Below are 19,081 nucleotides of genomic sequence, written 5' to 3' on the forward strand. Positions count from 1 at the left end.
AATTCCATTACCCCCCATTAATTCTGCGTTAATTGAGTCCCGTATCACCTGTTCCATATTTTGCCTGGAATCAGCGTCAGGCTATAATCATCCCGTTGACCCTTTTAAAATATTCAAACAACATTAGCGTTCTGCCAGTCCTCTGGAACTTCCCCAGTGTGCCAAGACGTACTGAAAATCAGCATGAATGGGCCAGTGAGCGCCTTGGTCAGCCCTTTACAAATTCTTGGATGCTAGAACTGCTGCTTTACAAATGCCTCACTTCAGCAACTGCTGTTTAGCATCCTCCTTAGTTCCTGCTGGAATGGAAAGTATTTCATCATCGTCATATGGTAGGAACACATCATCTGGCTTTGGCCCAAGTACAGAACAGAAATGTCTCTTGACCACGGCTGCCTTTTCTGCATTCTTATGGCCAGTTCTACCATTTCCGCCTAGGGCTGGGCCAGTGCCATGGCGAGGTTTCCTGTTGTTTCTGTTGAACATTAAAAACTCCTTGAGAGTCACTCACAAGACGAGGGGCTCAGGGCAGGCTGACTGGGTGAAACTCTATCAGCTGCACTATGCGGGAAGTCAGGCTTCCCACTGGTCTTGAAATCTATGACAACACAGCCTATTTCACATCCCTTCTGCCCCCTACCCCCATCACCACCTTCAGCACCCTTCTTCCACCACATACACCCCACCTCCCCTCTCATCACCACCCTCCTCCACCTCCCCGCTCAGCCCCACACCACCACCTTTGGCTGCCCCCATGGCCCAGTTGTTTGCCTTGACCCCAAACGCTCATTGTGCTGCTCAGGTCTGCAAAGGCCCCTCTGAAGCACCCCTGGGTACTGCTTTGCCCAGCCAGCTGTGGTGTGACCCCCGCCCTCCTGCCCTGTGCTTTGTCCCTCCCTGCAGGGACATGCTCAGTGGCTCTGAGATCAGACGCTTCAGTCTATAGAGATGCTGCAGCCCGCTCCCTGCCTGGGCTGTAGTAACGCTAACCCCTGGCATCAGGTCGCAAACCACCCACTGGTGCCATTGTCCAGATGTCTGTGTCCTGCTCTCTAGCTCAGGAAAACACCCAGCACCGCACTCTGCCCCGGGCTCCGCCTTTCGGCACAGGTACATGTATTTACCACCCCCTGCGTTCACTGCCGTCCTGTGAATAAACGGCCATTTTTTCTGTATTTAAAAATAAGCGTCTCTGCACTGGGAGTAAGTGGTCTCATCTCAATGACAGAAAATTTGCTTCTGACAGTAGAACATTGACTGCTGTGCACGTGTTGCATGGTTTCTATTCCGCAGCTGATTCTCGAGATCAATAGGAAAAGGCTGAGGGTGATCACGCAGCAGCTGTGCTGCTCTCACATGGGAACAGCTGCACTGGACGCAGCCCTCCCCTGTGCCTAGAACTAGTAGCAATGGGGAGAGGTGCTGCAGGTACAGCTCAAGGGATTGAAATCACCATTAGCCATCAAAGACACAGGCTGGGCTGCCCCCCACCCCACTGCCACAGCCCGCTGAGCCTCTGGGACCGTTCAGTTTCCATCACCTATCCAGCAGTCTCAGCTGATGGGATCAGAGCCAGCCATGGGGTGGTTCTGGGATGGGGGATGCTGGTCTGCTCTGAACTGGGCTGAGACTGAACAACTCCTTTCACGGAGATCAGTGACTGGGCCGAGTGAGCTGGGCTGGACTCGAAGCAGCTCCGGAGAGCGGGCGGGCTCCGGGGATGGAGAGCCAAGGGGGAGGAGCAGGCCCTGCAGGTCAAGGTACTTTACTTTGCAGGCAGAACCCATATCCGTGCATGCAGCAGCCGGCACACGAGTTCCCGCCATTGCCCACGAGCTGTTCTGGCTGGTGCCGAAGCTCTCCCCTGTCCCAGCCCAGTACAAGCCATGGCTGGCAGACTGCTGGGCCATCCTCCCAGCCTCGCCGTGAGCTGTGATGCACCCCTCAGCGGCACCACCAGCAAGAGCCATGGGCTGGGCTGTGAAGGCGCCATGCCTGGCCCACAGCCTACGGCTCCGCGGCCTGGGCAGCATGCCAGGGAGGAGGGGAAAGCACTGGAGAATCATTGCTCTTGGCTGGAACGAGCATCAGCTGCACCTTCCCGCCAGTCCAAGGGAAGCCATTTATTGGCGAGCATTTCCCAGGGGCCAGGGCCACATACCCCTGGTTCAGCGTCAGTGGGTGCGGCTCTTTGTAGACAGGTAGCCAATGAGGCTGCTGGCCCAAAGAGCCACCCACCATCTCGTTCAGCCAAGCCCCACCCAGTGCCGGCCAGCCACTCCAGTGCAGTGTAGCGCAGTGCAGTGCAGTGCAGCGTAGAGCAGCGCAGCAGTTCTGGAGGTGGGTGAAGCTGCACAGGTGCTCAGCACACGGGGACAGGCCACGGGGTCGCACACTGAGCGCGGGGAGGGCACGGCGCAGGAAGCAGGAGACGGGGCCAGACGGGATTTGGAGTGCGGGGCACGAGAAGAGGCACAGCAGAGCGGGAGAGGCTCCTGTGGAATAGTGAGGGACGTCGGAGGCCGGCTCTGCAGAGAGCGGGGACGTGGCTGGGGCAGGAGCCGAGGGAGGTAGTTCCAGCCCAGGAGAGCCTGGCGTGTGCAGAGGCAAACCAGGGACAGGAGGTCACGCCAATCAAAGCGGGAAGGGCCAAGTGCTCAAAGGCATTTAGGATCCTCGCGCCCATTCGAATCAGTCGGTGCCTAAATACCTTTGAGGCTCTGGGCCTGTGTTTAAGCACTTTAGCAACAGAGAGGGACCTTAGAGCTCTCACAGTGGAAGGAGTCAAAGGCTTGGAAAACACCTGGCTGTGGGCAGAGGGGGAGCAGGGGTAAGCCCAGGTGACCCTGAGGTTAGGAGCTGCCGTGCTCCCATCTCAGACCGAGCCACCAGCGAGCCCTGAGGTGCAGCTGCCGGAGGGGCCTTAGCTGAACCTGTCCAGCACTGTGACTGGGGCCTGATCAGCCCCCCGGAGTTGCTCACTGTCCACACTGGAGAGGAGCGTGGACTGGGCCTTGCAGCCCCTGGCTCTGGGATGTACCCCCCTGTCCAGCAGCCCCCCGCCTGCTCTGGCCTGGGACTCCGGCAGGTGAGCTCAGAAGGGAGGGTTCCATGTTCCGTCCCCGGAGCCGTCTGGCTCGGGCCAGGCTGGAACCAGCACAAGGCCAGCTCCCCGTGGGGCAGCTCCACGTGCCCTTCCACCTGGGAGCAGGGCGCTCCGCTCAGCAGCACACGCTGTTACCCAGCTGGTTTCCAGCTGCAGAGGGACCTGAGGTTTGGATTGTGCTTAAGGGTGTGGGTGGGACCAGCCCCCATTTGAGCCCAAGCCACTGACCCGTCCGAGCTGAGCCAGGCTGGCTCGGAGAGCGTCAAAGCCTTGATCATTAAAGCAAAGTGTCACCAGCCATGGGTGTGGCCTGTACAGTCATAGGAGTAAGAGCTGGAAACGCCCCGGGAGGTCTCCAGATGCCACCTCCTCTCCTCTTCCCTGGAGCACGGGGGAGCAGCGCCTGGCCTGGCTGATTGCCTCACTGATTTAGAAGATTTGAAACACAGAAACGCGCTGGAGTGAAGCAGTAAAAGGAGTCAGTGCCGTCTGCTCCTGGCCCATGTGCTCACTGCAGAGTCACCACGGCGTCAGACTCAGCTGTCAGGCAGGCAGGATCACCCTCCCTCTGGGACCAGGCCCCTTGGCAGATGAGTACAAGTGGCAGAGGCATCCTCTGCCCGGGCTTTCTGCTCTGCCCCATTCCGCTGCGGGGAACAGTATTTGACATCAGCTTGTCAGGGTGTTTTATACACTGTGTGGGCAGGAATGGGTTAAAATCTAGACAGCCGGACAGATCAGGCGGCTGTGGTAATATATTTTATTGGACGTCAGCAGCTGGTCCAATACAAGGTCTGACCCCCCCCACCTGGTCGCACCACTAGCCTGGGAGCGACATGGCTACAGCTACACTGCAGGAGCCGGCTAGGCAGACAGCTCGGGCTAAGGGGCTGTTTCATTGCAGTGTAGCCATTTGGGCTCAGGCGGAAGCCTGGGCTCCTGGACTACACCACAGATAAACAGCTCCTTACCCCGAACCTCCCCATGCCCAAGTCAGCTGGCACTGGCCGGCCCCGGGTGTCTAACTGCAGTGCAGACGGACCCACCGTGGCTTCCTCATTATTGGCCTGACTCTCAGGGTGGTTATTTCTCCAGCTGGTCAGTGACTCTCTGCAGGACTTGGTTGCCCAGGGGTTCTTCCCAGGGTCATTCTGTGGCTGGGGCATTGCGAGGCTCCCCAGACAGCTGGGTCAAGCCCACACTCCCATCTCAGTGGGGGCCGGTTTTGTTCAACATCTTCATTAATGATCTGGAGGATGGCGTGGACTGCACCCTCAGCAAGTTTGCAGATGACACTAAGCTGGGGGGAGAGGTAGATACGCTGGAGGGTAGGGATAGGGTCCGGAGTGTCCTAGACAAATTGGAGGATTGAGACAAAAGAAATCTGATGAGGTTCAACAAGGACAAGTGCAGAGTCCTGCACTTAGGACAGAAGAATCCCATGCACTGCTACAGACTACGGACTGACTGGCTAAGCAGCAGTTCTGCAGAAAAGGATCTAGGGGTCACAGTGGACGAGAAGCTGGATATGAGTCAGCAGTGTGCCCTTGTAGCCAAGAAGGCTAATGGCATATTGGGCTGCATTAGTAGGAGCATTGCCAGCAGATCGAGGGAAGTGATTATTCCCCTCTATTTGGCACTGGCGAGGCCACATCTGGAGTGTTGTGTCCAATTTTGGGCCTCCCACTAAAGAAAGTATGTGGACAAATTGGAGAGAGTTCAGTGGACGGCAATGAAAATGATTAGGGGGCTGGGGCACATGATTTAGGAGGAGAGGCTGAGGGAACTGGGGTTATTTAGTCTGCAGAAGAGAAGAATGAGGGGGGATTTGATAGCAGCCTTCAACTACCTGAAGGGGGGTTCCAAAGAGGATGGATCTAGACTGTTCTCAGTGGTACCAGATGACAGAACAAGGAGCAATGGTCTCAAGTTGCAGTGGGGGAAGTCTAGGTTGGATATTAGGAAACACTATTTCCCTAGGAGGGTGGTGAAGCACTGGAATGGGTTCCCTAGGGAGGTGGTGGAATCTTCTTCCTTAGAGGTTTTTAAGGTCAGGCTTGACAAAGCCCTGGCTGGGATGATTTAGTTGGGAATTGGTCCTGCTTTGAGCAGGGGGTTGGACTAGATGACCTCCTGAGGTCCCTTCCGACCCTAATCTTCTATGGTTCTTCCCAGGGCCACACTGACTTAACCACGTGGCCTGCTGGGCTGACAATGGGGTGGGAGAGGCAGTAGCCAGCTCCTCAGCGTGACAGGCCATCACCGTAGCTCCTTGGAGATCTGGCTTTGTTTATGGGGCTTGGCCTGGCAAACTGAGGACATCCAGTGCATGAGCCCAGCCGGGCCAGTGCCTGACCCATCTGCAGCCCCCTCCCCTCCCTCTGCTTTGCACTGGGGCTCAGGGACAGGGCTGGGGCTGCCTTCAGCTCACTCACTTTGGGTGCAGGATGCGCTGACACCTTTACTATTACAGGAGCTAACTGGCTTAATCGGCGAGTTGTGCCAGTGCGGCTGCTTTGTATTCCTGTGAAGAAACAGGTCCCTGTGTGGCCATGCGTACTCTCGATTGTCCACTCGGCCTCCCCAGCACTCCTGAGTGTCCTTCATTGGCTTCCTTAGACCCTCCAGCTGAGGGATGCAGAGAGATGCAGGCAGGAGGCTGGACTGTGCTTTAGTGTCTTGGCCGAGGGTCAGCAGCCTCCCAGTTCCCAGCATCTGTACAGTGGGCGGGAGCCAGACCAAGGTGCCCTTCCGGGTGGCAAAGGGGCTTTCTGGCTCCAGCTCTCAGGCCTTGTGGAAGATGCCCCGGGCCCATATAGCTACAAGGCTGAGGCCGAGAAGGACGGAATGTTACAGACAGAAAGCTGAAGACTGTAAGGAGCATGTTTCTGTCATAAACCCAGTCCCTTGCAGAAATCTTGGATACCTTAGAAAGAGTTTTTGCTCAATGTTATTAATTAAGGCAAAAGAATCCCCATATGGAAAGAGAAACAGTCAAGTTATATTTTTGCTAAATACGCCACACCATATGGTAACATACAGAAAATTGGCCACATAGGCAGCTTAGAATATATGTTACCATATGTTCATATGTACTTCATAATTTCTTTGTTTTTCAAAGAGGGCATTGTCTTATGGGGCAGAAATGAGCAGCCTGCCCCAGGGGAGCAGGGAAAGCGTCCCCAGCCAGCTTTGCTCTGAAATGAACCTGGGCGCCGAGCCAAACGGCTGGCCCAGGGGACCGGTGTGCAGTACAGGACAGAGGAGACAGGCACAAGGGCGGCCAGAGGTGCTGCCTGTGCATAGGAGAGGCAACCAGCTAATAATCCGTGTGCTGTGCACACCAGAGAGATCCTTGGAGAGGCTTGAAGGGGGCGGGACAGAAACAAGGAGCTTCCTTGTTGTGTTGTCCCCAGGAAACCTTCATTTACCCACAGCAAAGGCAGGACAAGCTCTGTATGGGAGAGGCACCAAGGCAGCGACCTTGGGAAAAGCCTAAATAACACATGTGGGCTGCTCTGTGGGGGTGTGTGTGCGCGTGCAGTCCACTGGAGTGGGTGAGCACAATGTGTGTGTACGTGCGTGTGCACCTCGTGTGTGTGTCTCTATGCTGATTGTGTGTGTGTGTGTGGGTATTTGCACTCTGTGCATGTGCACTCTCACATGAGGCTGTGTTTGCATGCATTGTGTGTGTGGATGGGTGTGGTGTGTGGATGGGATGTGTTTATGTGGTGTGTGTGTGAATGGGGGTGGGATTTTGTGTGTGCATGTGTACGTATGGGGAGGTGGTTGTGTGGGAGTGTGCATGTGTATGTGAGGTGGGGCATGTGTGTCGTGCCAAAGGTGATGCCCCACCAGGGCTCAGTGTTTTGGGTGGAGGAGCTCCAGCCCCAGTGGCAAGTCACTGAACCAGCAGGTGCCTGGGGAGCCCAGAGTCCATCTTCTGCTCAGCCTGTTTCCATTGCCTAGGTCTGAGCACATCGCTAGCGAGCTCACAGACACCTGAATGCCTGGCCTCTCTGCGAGGCGCAGAGGGGAAATGCCCCATTCCCAGGGGGGCGCCTGGCGGAGGAGTGCCCCAACTACATCACGCTTAGTGCACAGTGTGGCCAGGCCTGGCTTCCACCCCCGCAACTCTAGGGAGGTCAGTGTTGCAAGGGGCACAACCTCGCGGGCACTTCACACCCTGACCCGCCCACTCAGAGCCAGGCACCTCCCGACTCTGCCTTTCCCCTGGGCCTTGGCGGGCTGTGCACAGCAGGCCAGCTGCACGAGGCTGGGCTGTGAGGCCCAGACAGGGCCGGCACTGAGTGGGCTCCTCTCCTCTGCACTCAGCTGCTTTCTTCCTTTACGCTAGCGGGGGCTGGGGTGGGGGTGACTCCGTAGAGACACCTGCTAAGGCCACTTCCCATTTACCCCAGCTCTGGGGAGTATCTACATCCCCTCCCCCCCCCCCCGAGTTACAGGGAACGAACCATCTGGCCCAAGCATGCCTGGCGGCTAACGTGCCCCACTGGATGGCAAATGGGGCCACATTCCCACCTCCTCTCTCACTAGAGAAGGAAAAGTCCCAGCTCCAAACCCTCCCTGCGGTCCAGCCCTTCCCTGGGCCAGAGAGCTGCAGTTCCCAGGCAGGAAGACCCCCTGAGCCCCAGCGGCTGGTCAGGCTGAGCAATCTGCATCCTCCGTCCCCATCTCACATTCCCAGGGGGGCCTTCGCCCACCACCCGGATTTTGGGCCTGCTGTTATGTACCCTCCGTTGTGGAGGTGGGATTCAGGCCAGAGAAATAACTGTCTTTGGTGTCTCCAGCAGCCCAGGCTGTGCTAGGCAGGGCATCGGAGCCGGGCACCTACCGCTCTACAGGAGATGGGGCATAATCCCGCTGACGCTCCTCATTCAAACATCCCAGAGAGGTGCCAGTAACCGCACGGGGCGGCTAATCAGAGGGCTTTGTCTGCACAACGTCCCAGCCATGCTGCCTTCTGAGCTGCCTCATCCCCTCTCCCCTGGCGTTCGGGCTGCCAGCTAGCTATTGATTAACCATGCGAACAGGTGGTTCTCTAGCAGCTGGACCCCAACAGAGATTTAGGGGTCTGCAACCACCTGAGTGGTATGTGTGCTCCCAGGGTCAGCCCCAGGGTGGGAACACAGGCAGCATTTGTGGGGAGCCCTGGCTGCTGCAGGGTGTGTTTCTAGGCTAGTAATTCTTCCTTTTCCTTGCTGTCCCACGCGCCGCAGCTGGTCTGTGTCTCAAACACAGGCTAGGCAGAGGCAGATTCAGTCTGATTGCCCCCAGCATGTGCCTCTGCTGGGAGCGAGCCCCAGTGTCCAATGGCGTGTACCTATTGCTGCTATTTGGAGGCTCCTGGCACCACTTAAGGGATCTAGTTGTGAAGAGTTTGTGCTTCTAAACCAGAGGCTTGCCCTGACCTTGGACTATCTGCCTGTTCTGTGGCGAACCTGAGGAGCGTGCAAGCCAGCTGCAGCTGCTAGACAGGGTTGGGCTGGCAAAGGCCCCTGCCCAGGAATCCCCTCGGGGGCTGCCTCTGAGCACAACTGTCTCCTGAAGCCCCCAAAAGTCCAGGCCACAAATTTCACCATGTACTTTCCCACCTGCCCTGCTGCAAGGTGTGAGACCAGCTGCGCCATAGAATCATAGAATCCTAGAATCTCAGGGTTGGAAGGGACCTCAGGCGGCATCTAGTCCCACCCCCTGCTCAAAGCAGGACCAAACCCAACTAAATCATCCCAGCCAGGGCTTTGTCAAGCCTGACCTTAAAAACCTCTAAGGAAGGAGATTCCACCACCTCCCTAGGGAACCCATTCCAGTGCTTCACCACCCTCCAAATGAAAAAGTTTTTCCTAATGTCCAACCTAAACCTCCCCCTCTGCAACTTGAGACCATTGCTCCTTGTTCTGTCATCTTCTACCACGGAGAACAGTCTAGATCCATCCTCTTTGGAACCCCCTTTCAGGTAGTTGAAAGCAGCTATCAAATCCCCCCTCATTCTTCTCTTCTGCAGGCTAAACAATCCCAGTTCCCTCAGCCTCTCCTCATAAGTCATGTGCTCCAGCCCCCTAATCATTTGTGTTGCCCTCCGCTGGACTCTTTCCAATTTATCCACATCCTTCTTGTAGTGTGGGGCCCAAAACTGGACACAGTACTCCAGATGAGGCCTCACCAGTGCTGAATAGAGGGGAATGATCACATCCCTCGATCTGCTGGAAATGCCCCTACTTATACAACCCAAAATGCCGTTAGCCTTCTTGGCAACAAGGGCACACTGTTGACTCATATTCAGCTTTTCATCCACCGTAACCCCTAGGTCCTTTTCTGCAGAACTGCTGCCCAGCCATTCGGTCCCTAGTCTGTAGCAGTGCATGGGATTCTTCCGTCCTAAGTGCAGGACTCTGCACTTGTCCTTGTTGAACCTCATCATATTTCTTTTGGCCCAATCCTCTAATTTGTCTAGGTCCCTCTGTATCCTATCCCTACCCTCCAGCGTATCTACCACTCCTCCCAGTTTAGTGTCATCTGCAAACTTGCTAAGGGTGCAGTCCACACCATCCTCCAGATCGTTAATGAAGATATTGAACAAAACCGGCCCCAGCACCGACCCTTGGGGCACTCCACTTGATACCAGCTGCCAACTAGACATGGAACCATTGATCACTACCCGTTGAGCCCGACCATCTAGCCAGTTTTCTATCCACCTTACCGTCCATTCATCCAGCCCAGACTTCTTTAACTTGCTGGCAAGAATACTGTGGGAGACTGTATCAAAAGCTTTGCTAAAGTCCAGAAATAGCACATCCATGCAAACAGGCAGCTTGTTGCTGCTTGGCTGTGCACCAGCAAAGTGCCCTCACCCCACACTGCAGCCTCTCCCAAGGATTCCCAGGGCACTGGGAGTGGGAGCTGCGCCCAGGCAGCAGGGCAGGGAGACCAAAGAATGCCCTGCCCAGAGGGCGCTCTCATTTACGGGAGCTGGGTTGGGACTTCTGGGCATCCTGGCTCCACAGGCGCAGCCGGGATGTGTCTGGGAATCCCACTGGCCCTAGAAGCTGCTCTGCCTCCTCCATTGGGGCCTGCTGGCATGGAGGGGTGCAGAGGGAACACTATCTGCTGCCTTGCTGCACTCCCCTCTGCCCAGCACCTCAGCTGAAGGCTGCTGAGCCACAGGCCAGCATTTCACAGTCAAACCTCAGGGCTGTTGTATGGAAAACCCGTCCCGGAGCTGTTCATCACAGTTCCCAGGTGGTGTCACGGGGACAGCACTGTGCAATTACCGGGTGACACACACAGCGCTGTACGGAAGATTTGGAGTGCTCTGAATAACTCCTGAACAAAAGCTATGAGCTAGGAACCCTACTGCCCCTTACACAGCCCTGCCCACTTTGTGGCTGTGACATCGATCGAAATGTCCAACATAATATGTGCACTCGTGTACTTAGCGCACACACGCAACCTCAGCCCGTGTGACCCTCAGGCAGAACTCACGTCTCAGTCTCCACTCTGTGCCATCCTAGACTGTGTGCATCACCTGGACGCTCAGCACTGGAGACGAATGGCGGCATGGCAACCCTTCTCCAGAGTCCTTCACTGCCCTGACAGCAAACAGAAGCCTGGGCTCCTTGCGGCTAGCAGCATCCAGCCCTGGGTTAGGAGCTGGCTGGGCTCTGTATTAGCTGGTGAAACAGGAAATCTGTAGCCTGTGTAGTGGTACAGGACAGTGTTAGGACTCAGCCCTGACAGCAGACATATCTCTTGGTCCTGCCTTGATCAGCTGATGAGTCCACCCTGCTGCCTTTACCTCCTATACGTAAAACTTCTCCCTTCCCACCCCAGCCTGATTGGTTCAGCACTCAGCTGGTTAATGCGTAGACAGCTTGCCCTAAATGGAAAGTGGGATAAACAGTGAGGTGGCAACATTTAGAGATAATACTAAATTACTCCAGATAGTTAAATCCCAAGCAAAATGCAAAGAGTTACAGAGGGATCTCAGGTTTCAGAGTAGCAGCCGTGTTAGTCTGTATCCGCAAAAAGAACATCCGAAGAAGTGGGCTGTAGTCCACGAAAGCTTATGCTCAAATAAATGTGTTAGTCTCTAAGGTGCCACAAGGACTCCTGTTCTTTTAGAGGGATCTCACAAAACTGAGTGACTGGGCAACAAAATGGCAGATGAAATTCAGTGTTGATAAGTGCACAGTGATGCACATTGGAAAACATAATCCCAACTATACATATAAAATGATGGGATCTAAATTAGCTGTTACCACCCACGAAAGAGATCTTGGAGTCATTGTGGATAATTCTCTGAAAACATCTGCTCAGCAGTGAAAAAAGCGAACATAATGTTAGGAACTATTAGGAAAGGGATAGATAATAAGACAGAAAATACCATAATGCCACACTATAAATCCATGGTATGCCTGCAAGTTGAATACTGCGTGCAGTTCTGCTCGCCCCATCTCTAGAAAGATATATTAGAATTGGAAAAAGTCCAGAGAAGGGCAACAAAAATTATTAGGGGTATGGAACAGCTTCCATATGAGCAGAGATTAAAAAGACTGGGACTGTTCAGTTTAGAAAAGAGACAACTAAGGAGGGATATGAGAGAGGTCTATAAAATCATGTACGATGTGGAGAAAGTGAACAGGGAAGTGTTATTTACCCCCTTTGCATAACACAAGAACCAGGGGTCACGCAATGAAATTAATAGGCAGCAGGTTTCAAACAAATATAAGGAAGCACTTCTTCACCCAACGCACAGTTGACCTGTGGAACTCATTGCCAGGGGATGTTGTGAAGGCCAAAAGTATAACTGGGTCAAAAAAGAATTTGACAAATTCATGAAGGATATTAGCCAGGATGGTCAGGGATACAACCTCCTGCTCTGGGTGTCCCTAAGCCTCTGACTACCAGAAGCTGGGACTGGGAAACAGGGGATGGATCACTTGATAAAATGCCATAGCCGTCACCTCCAGCCCCCAACTAAAACCTCTCCAGCGCATCATCAAGGATCTACAACCTATCCTGAAGGACGATCCCTCACTCTCACAGACAGGCCAGTCCTCGCTTACAGACAGCCCCCCAACCTGAAGTAAATACTCACCAGCAACTACACACCACACCACAGAAACACTAACCCAGAAACCAAACTATGCAACAAACCCCAGTGCCAACTCTGTCCGCATATCTATTCAAGGGACATCATCATAGGACCTAACCACATCAGCCCCACCATCCGGGGCTTGTTCACCTGCACATCTACCAATGTGATATATGCCATCATGTGCCAGCAATGCCCCTCTGCCATGTACATTGGCCAAACCAGACAGTCTCTACGCAAAAGAATAAATGGACACAAATGTGACATCAGGAATTATAACATTCAAAAACCAGTAGGAGAACACTTCAACCTCTCTGGTCACTCAATAACAGACTTAAAAGTGGTGATTCTTCAACAACAAAACTTCAAAAACAGACTCCAAGAGAAACTGCAGAACTGGAATTAATTTGCAAACTGGACACCATCAGATTAGGCCTGAATAAAGACTGGGAGTGGATGGGTCACTACAAAAACTAAATCAATGTGTTAGTCTCTAAGTTGCCACAAGTTCTCCTCGTTGTTTTTACAAAAACTAATTTCCCCTTGCTATATACTCCCACCTTCTTGTCAACTGTTTGAAATGGGCCACCTTGTTTACATTGGCATCATTAACACCACAAAACTGATTTCCACTCCTTCTTGTCAACTGTTGAGAATTGCCTACTTCCAACTTAATTGAATTGGCTCGTTAGCATTGACCCCCGACTTGGTAAGGCAACTTCCATCTTTTCATATGCTGTATATTTATACCTCCCTACTGTATTTTTCACTCCATGCATCTGATGAAGTGGGTTTTAGCCCACGAAAGCTTATGCCCAAATAAATGTGTTAGTCTCTAAAGTGCCACAAGGACTCCTCGTTGTTTTTGCTGATACAGACTAACACAGCTACCACTCTGAAACACGCCCTGTTCTGTTCACTCCCTCTGAAACATCTGGCACCAACCACTGCCGGAAGACAAGATACTGCACTAGATGAACTATTGGTCTGATCCAATGTGGCCATTCTCTTCCTACACAGCTTTGGAGGTACGTAAAGAGCATGTCTGGTATCTGCCATACCCTATTCTGGGTGTTTCTGGGCCCTTCCAACTAGCTAGGTTGACCTGCCCTACCCTCTGCACACAGTGACCAGCTAGGATCTACGTCTCCTCCAGACAGCCTCTCTCCCTTCATTTGGGCCAAAAAGCCTGGTGCTGCTATGTAAACCATGTGGGTTAAGCCAGGAGAATGTGGCATGTGGGCAGTGCCCCCCAGCACAAGCCAGGAGTGGGTGAGATGTCACTGCCCAGTCCCACAGGCCACCCTGCTCAGGGAGTGAGGTGACCTGTGGGAGCCGGAAAGAGATACAACCTCTTGGGAAGTGTGACGAGGTATACCTGTCCTGCACTGGACAGGAAGGGGTTAACCCCTTGCTGTGGGCTGAGGAAGCCACGCCCCCTCGCCTCTGCTGGGCGTGCTCCAACAGGAGCCACAGTATAAAAGGGAGCAGTTCAGTCCAGGCTGACCGAGGGGAGAGGATGTGTTGTGCAGGCTCTCTCCTGGGAGCTGCTGGAACCCGAGACCACAGAGGCCAGGTGTGCCGAGACCCAGGTGGATACCGGCTGCCTGCAGAAGTCCAGGAGAGGACAGAGGTTGTCAGCTGCGATGACCCCAGAGACGCGGAGGAGCTGTGGATGACAGCACTGGAAAACAGGGTAGGAAGTAGCTCCGGGGAACTAGACATTGCTCTGGTTGTAGAACCAGGAACCAAGTCAGCATCCCTGCTGACCCAGTGGCGGATACATTCACCGCTGATAGGGCCCTAGGCTGGGACCTGGTGGAGTAGGGATGGCCCAGGTCCCAGCCCACTCTCCTCTGGCCACCGTTCACGCAGCCCTGCATAGGAGGGCAGCCTTATTGATGCTGGCCTGTAGGCCGCGCAGTCCTGCGTAGGAAGGTATTCTTACTGACTCTGGCCATTAGGCCATACTGCCCCGAGGCTAAGGGTGGTCATTTGGACTTAGCTGTGGGGCTATCATGCCCCTCCCTTCTCCCCAAAGGGTGACGGGGGATACCTGCCCCATGACAGGAAGGCGAACGGGGCATGAGGGCAGAAATGACACATGATCTAATGCGAACCCCGGGCAACTGGCACTGGCAACAGTGCCAGGGGAGCTGGGCCTCCACGGGGCCCACTCTGACTGTGCCAGGCCCCACAAGCCGCCCTCAACACAGCCCCAGCATGGTCACAGTCAGCCCTCCGCCCACTGATGCTGGCGGGAGCAGGAGTGGGCATTAAACGGGCAAAAGACTGGGCTCTTGGCCGGGCACTCCCTCCCCAGCCTGTCCCGCAGGCCCGACAGCACCCGGCACTTAGCAGGCTGCGCTCAGCGTCGTGCAGAGGCAGCGGTTACATGCACACGCTGGTAAGGAAGCCACAGCCGTACGGACAGCTGGAATACACGGCCCACGGGCTCGGACCACAGCACGTCCCAGCCGACGTAAGGGTAAGGGTGCACTAACCCCCTCAGCCTCCAACCTAGATAACGGGCATCTGGGGGCTCTGGAACAGACCAACCACCTCCCAAACATTACTGACACACCCGTTCCAACCCCCAGCCCAGCCCAGCACACACTCACACTCACCGCACTCCCCACCTCTCCCATCAGCCACACAAGAGCTCACAACCTCTCACTCTTGCACACTCACACCCAGAGCACTGCAAAGCTTACCAAGGGCTGACACTCCCCTCAAGCCCCCCGGAGCTGCCTTGTCCCTGTCTCCAGCATGCCCAGCACAGTCTCCGAGGCCATAGCCTAGGCACAGGGAGACCCTCTGGCACAGCAGTCAGTCCCCAGCCTGGCCCCCTGGCCCTACAGAGAGGGGGGAGCATGATTTTAAAGCCAAAAAACCACAATCCAGGCAGAGGCTGTGGCCACCCACGGCCTAACCTCCCATGGAAGCCAATGGTCCTTGGGGCCGAGTGCATCCTGCAGGACTGACCCACAGCCGCGAAGATGGACCAGTATCAACCACCTGGCGACCAGCTCCATGAGGGGCGGCCAGAGGCTCTGGATCTGGGTCTAAAGGCGCCAGAGGCCCAGAGGTTCACAAAGAGGTTGGGTGGAGCAAGTTTCTCTGCTCCGTCATCTTCTATGTTTGGACAGAACCTGGCGGTGGGAGCAGGCCTGTGCCGGGCCCTCCCCCAGAGCCCTGCCTGGAGGGCAGACCCAGGTTAAACTCCCAGGGCCTTCACATGGGACGGCCCTGTGGGGAGAGTGCTGTGTTTGGAGATGCAGGGCAGAGGCCTGGACATGAAACCCGACCTCCCTTTCCCTTCCAGCCCCTCTCCAGCTGCCATCCCCGAGTGCACAGTGTAGGGGGCAGTGCCTCCAGAGGGGAAGGGGTCAGTTTCCCAGCATGACCGTCTCCACCCACACGCTGCTGGGAGAGGAACACGTGAACAGAAGGGGCTGCAGTGTGCGCATTGAGCGTGGAAGTCATTGGGGGTGGAAGGGATCAGCTCCTAGGACCGGGAGAACTTGGCACGGCTTTGGAGAATGGGACCGCGTGGGTAGGAAAGGCAGAAGGATTGCAGCGTGCTGCAGGGATGTCCCCGTCAGCCCACCAAGGACAGAAGATGGGTCACGTTCCTCTTGGCCACGGCTCCAGCTTGGCTGGTCTCGGAAGCTGCCACACTGCGGGAGAAACAAGCTGGGAGCTTTGCCCATGGTGCTTTGCAGGGGAGTTTGGCTTTGTAAATGGGTTTCTGCCCTCAGCTCCCTGTCTCCTGAGAAAGGCCTAAGAGAGGGGAGAGAAAGGCCGCCCAGTTCGCTGGAAGGGAGTGGAGTTTGGAGGGAGCCACGGGGGAATTCGCTACTATGTGCTCATCAGCTCCATGCAACAGCTACTGCAGATCTTCCATGTCAGGCAGAGTGCAGGCAGATGCAGTGCAAACTTCTCCCCAGCACTCGCCACTGACTCAAACACCACCAAGACCGGCCTTGCTGCCAGAGAGGGCTTGCTCTCCAAAACACATGGGTCTCTCCCCCTGCGCACCACCAGCTGCTTCAGGCTGTTCTGCGGTCTGGACAGCTACTGCTGATTGCTGGGGCTGAGAAACCCTAACTCCTTCTACCTCCCCCAGTGGGTACAATTCCCCCTGTGAAAAGGCAGAGCTGGTTTCCAATCGCAACTCCCAAGCCCCGCTTTGGCTCCGAGAAGCTTCATTAAAAGGAAACACAAACCAGAAGCAGAAGGAAGCACTTTTAAGTTGCTGGCAGCTTTGCCTCTCAGTGAGTTAGGAGGTCGTGCTTTATTCATGGGGCAGAAAAAATGCTTATCTCCTAAGAGTCCATTATGTTTCATTTGGAGCGTCAGTGCAATCAATGCTTTGGCAAAGGAAACGTCCCCCCGCCCCAAACTTTATCTCCCTATTTCATTACTGCAAGTTGCACTCATTCGGGTTTATCAGCAGTGATGAAGTGGATTGCTGAGTTCTCTGCTGGCCTAGCAAAAATGAGGATGGAGACATTATACTCCAGGTTCCTGCTATTTTCAGAGACCTTGGCTCCATGATTTATTCATAAAAAAGCCATTATTTATGCCAAAGAAAGAAGACAGAATGGGTTAGCTTTTTAAGTGCTTATAATGCATTATATGGTACCTTAGCCTGCCAGACATCATTTATAATTGTAGACTCCCTTACGTTCTTTTTTTCTATTTTTTCTACCCTTCATATCAGTGCAGAGGGTGATAGCAAACTCGGTTAATTAGCAGAAGTTGACAGATGTGGCAAGGAGAGGTAAGGTGAAATATCACTGAAGGAGACGTTTTTCAGGCACCTAGGTGAAGAAAGCCCCTCCCCTTCTCCCAGCCTTGATCTCCCAGCACAGGCAGCCTAGGAAGCTGAACGCAGCAAGGGGTGGGGGTGGGGGGGGAGCTGCATGATTGGATGCAGGTGTCCATCCAAACCCTCTGCATAGTTTCACACAAAGCCCTGTCGTACTCCTTTCTCAGCCCCCCGCACATCTCCCAGCTGCGTCCCTCACTCAGGAGGGGTCTAAACTCCATCCTGCCTGCTGTTGTGAGGGAAGGAGTGTCTGTATTCCAGTCTCCTGGGGTTCTTGCTGCTGTTAACACCCCACCTACCAGGCCCATTCGGCCAGTGCCTTGCTGAGGGGCCCAGGAGGCCCACAGCTCTGGAGCCTGGAAGAAAGTAATCGCAGTAAGGAGTCTGGAAGGGGTTGGCGCTCATCTGGGCTTCGGCTGTGACTCTGCCGCTCGCTGGCTTGGGGTGACCAGACAGCAAGTGTGAAAAATCGAAACAGGAGGTGGGGGGTAATAGGAGCCTATATAAGAAAAAGACCCAAAATCGGGACTGACCCTATACAATCGGGACATCTGCTCACCCTACACTGGCTCCTTTTTCCTGTTTACAGACTGTTCTAGTTACAGCTCACGGGAGGAAAACACACTGTGGGATGGGATAGGCCTCATCTATGAGTCTATGGATCCAAAAGTGAACAAAATACAACGGAACAGCATGGCACGCAACAGTACCTAGAGCTTGTGCAATTCACAGACCGGAGTCCTGCCACAGAGTCATAGAATCATAGAATCTCAGGGTTGGAAGGGACCTCAGGAGGTCATCTAGTCCCACCCCCTGTTCAAAGCAGGACCAACCCCAACTAAATCATCCCAGCCAGGGCTTTGTCAAGCCTGACCGTAAAAACCTCTAAGGAAGGAGATTCCACCACCTCCCTAGGGAACCCATTCCAGTTCTTCACCACCCTCCTAGTGAAAAAGTTTTTCCTAATATCCAACGTAAACCTCCCCCACTGCAACTTGAGACCATTGCTCCTTGTTCTGTCATCTGCCACCTCTGAGAACAGCCAAGCTCCATCCTCTTTGGAACCCCCTTCAGTAGTTGAAAGCAGCTATCAAATTCCCTCTCATTCTTCTCTTCTGCAGACTAAATAAACCCAGTTCCCTCAGCCTCGCCTCATCAGTCAAGTGCCCCAGCCCCCTGATCATTTTCATTGCCCTCCACTGGACTCTCTCCAATTTGTCCACATTTGTAATGGGGGGACCAAAACTGGATGCAATACTCCCAAGTATGGCCTCACCAGTGCTGAATAGAGGGGAATAATCACTTCCCTCGATCTGCTGGCAATGCTCCTACTAATGCATCCCAATATGCTGTTAGCCTTCTTGGCAACAAGGGCACACTGCTGACTCATATCCAGCTTCTTGTCCATTGTAACCCCTGGGTCCATTTCTGGGGTACAGAGCAGGGGGAGGGCCTAATGCAGTAAATCCCCATTGTCCTCAGTGGAAAGACCCCCACTGGTTTCAGTGGGTTTTACATTTAGATACTCCAGTGATGAGCGCCCTAGAAACACTCTTAGATAGGATGTGATTGTGACCATGCCACTACATCTAGCTCACTAGTGGTTCCATTAAAGGTTGCACCCATTTTTACTGACATGTCTGCAAACATTTATGCTACCATTTTTCTTTCCATGAATGTTTTGGGACAAGATTTCATACCTGTATCCTCACAAGTGCACCAGCACATTCAGCCCAGCAGTGCTCTGGATGCCATCTACCTTCAATTACCTTTCCAGGTGATAAAACCAGCCTCCAACTTTCTCTCTTTGCTCCAGGCAGGAAGGATCCCAGCTCTGGTTAAATCTGAGATCCATGGCCACAGCCAGATGTAATGCTCTTTCTTGTGCAAAAGAGGCTAGGAGGAGCTGGTGCTGAATATTCATACTTCCCAGGCCTGCTTGTCTCATACAGGGCTCCGTCCTCACTTCTATCCCAGAAAGATGCAACACATCTCCGGCGCTCCTCCCGGTTATCAGGGAAGGTCG

Source organism: Mauremys reevesii, linkage group 23, assembly GCF_016161935.1.
Source record: "Mauremys reevesii isolate NIE-2019 linkage group 23, ASM1616193v1, whole genome shotgun sequence".
NCBI classification, from domain to species: Eukaryota; Metazoa; Chordata; order Testudines; family Geoemydidae; genus Mauremys; species Mauremys reevesii.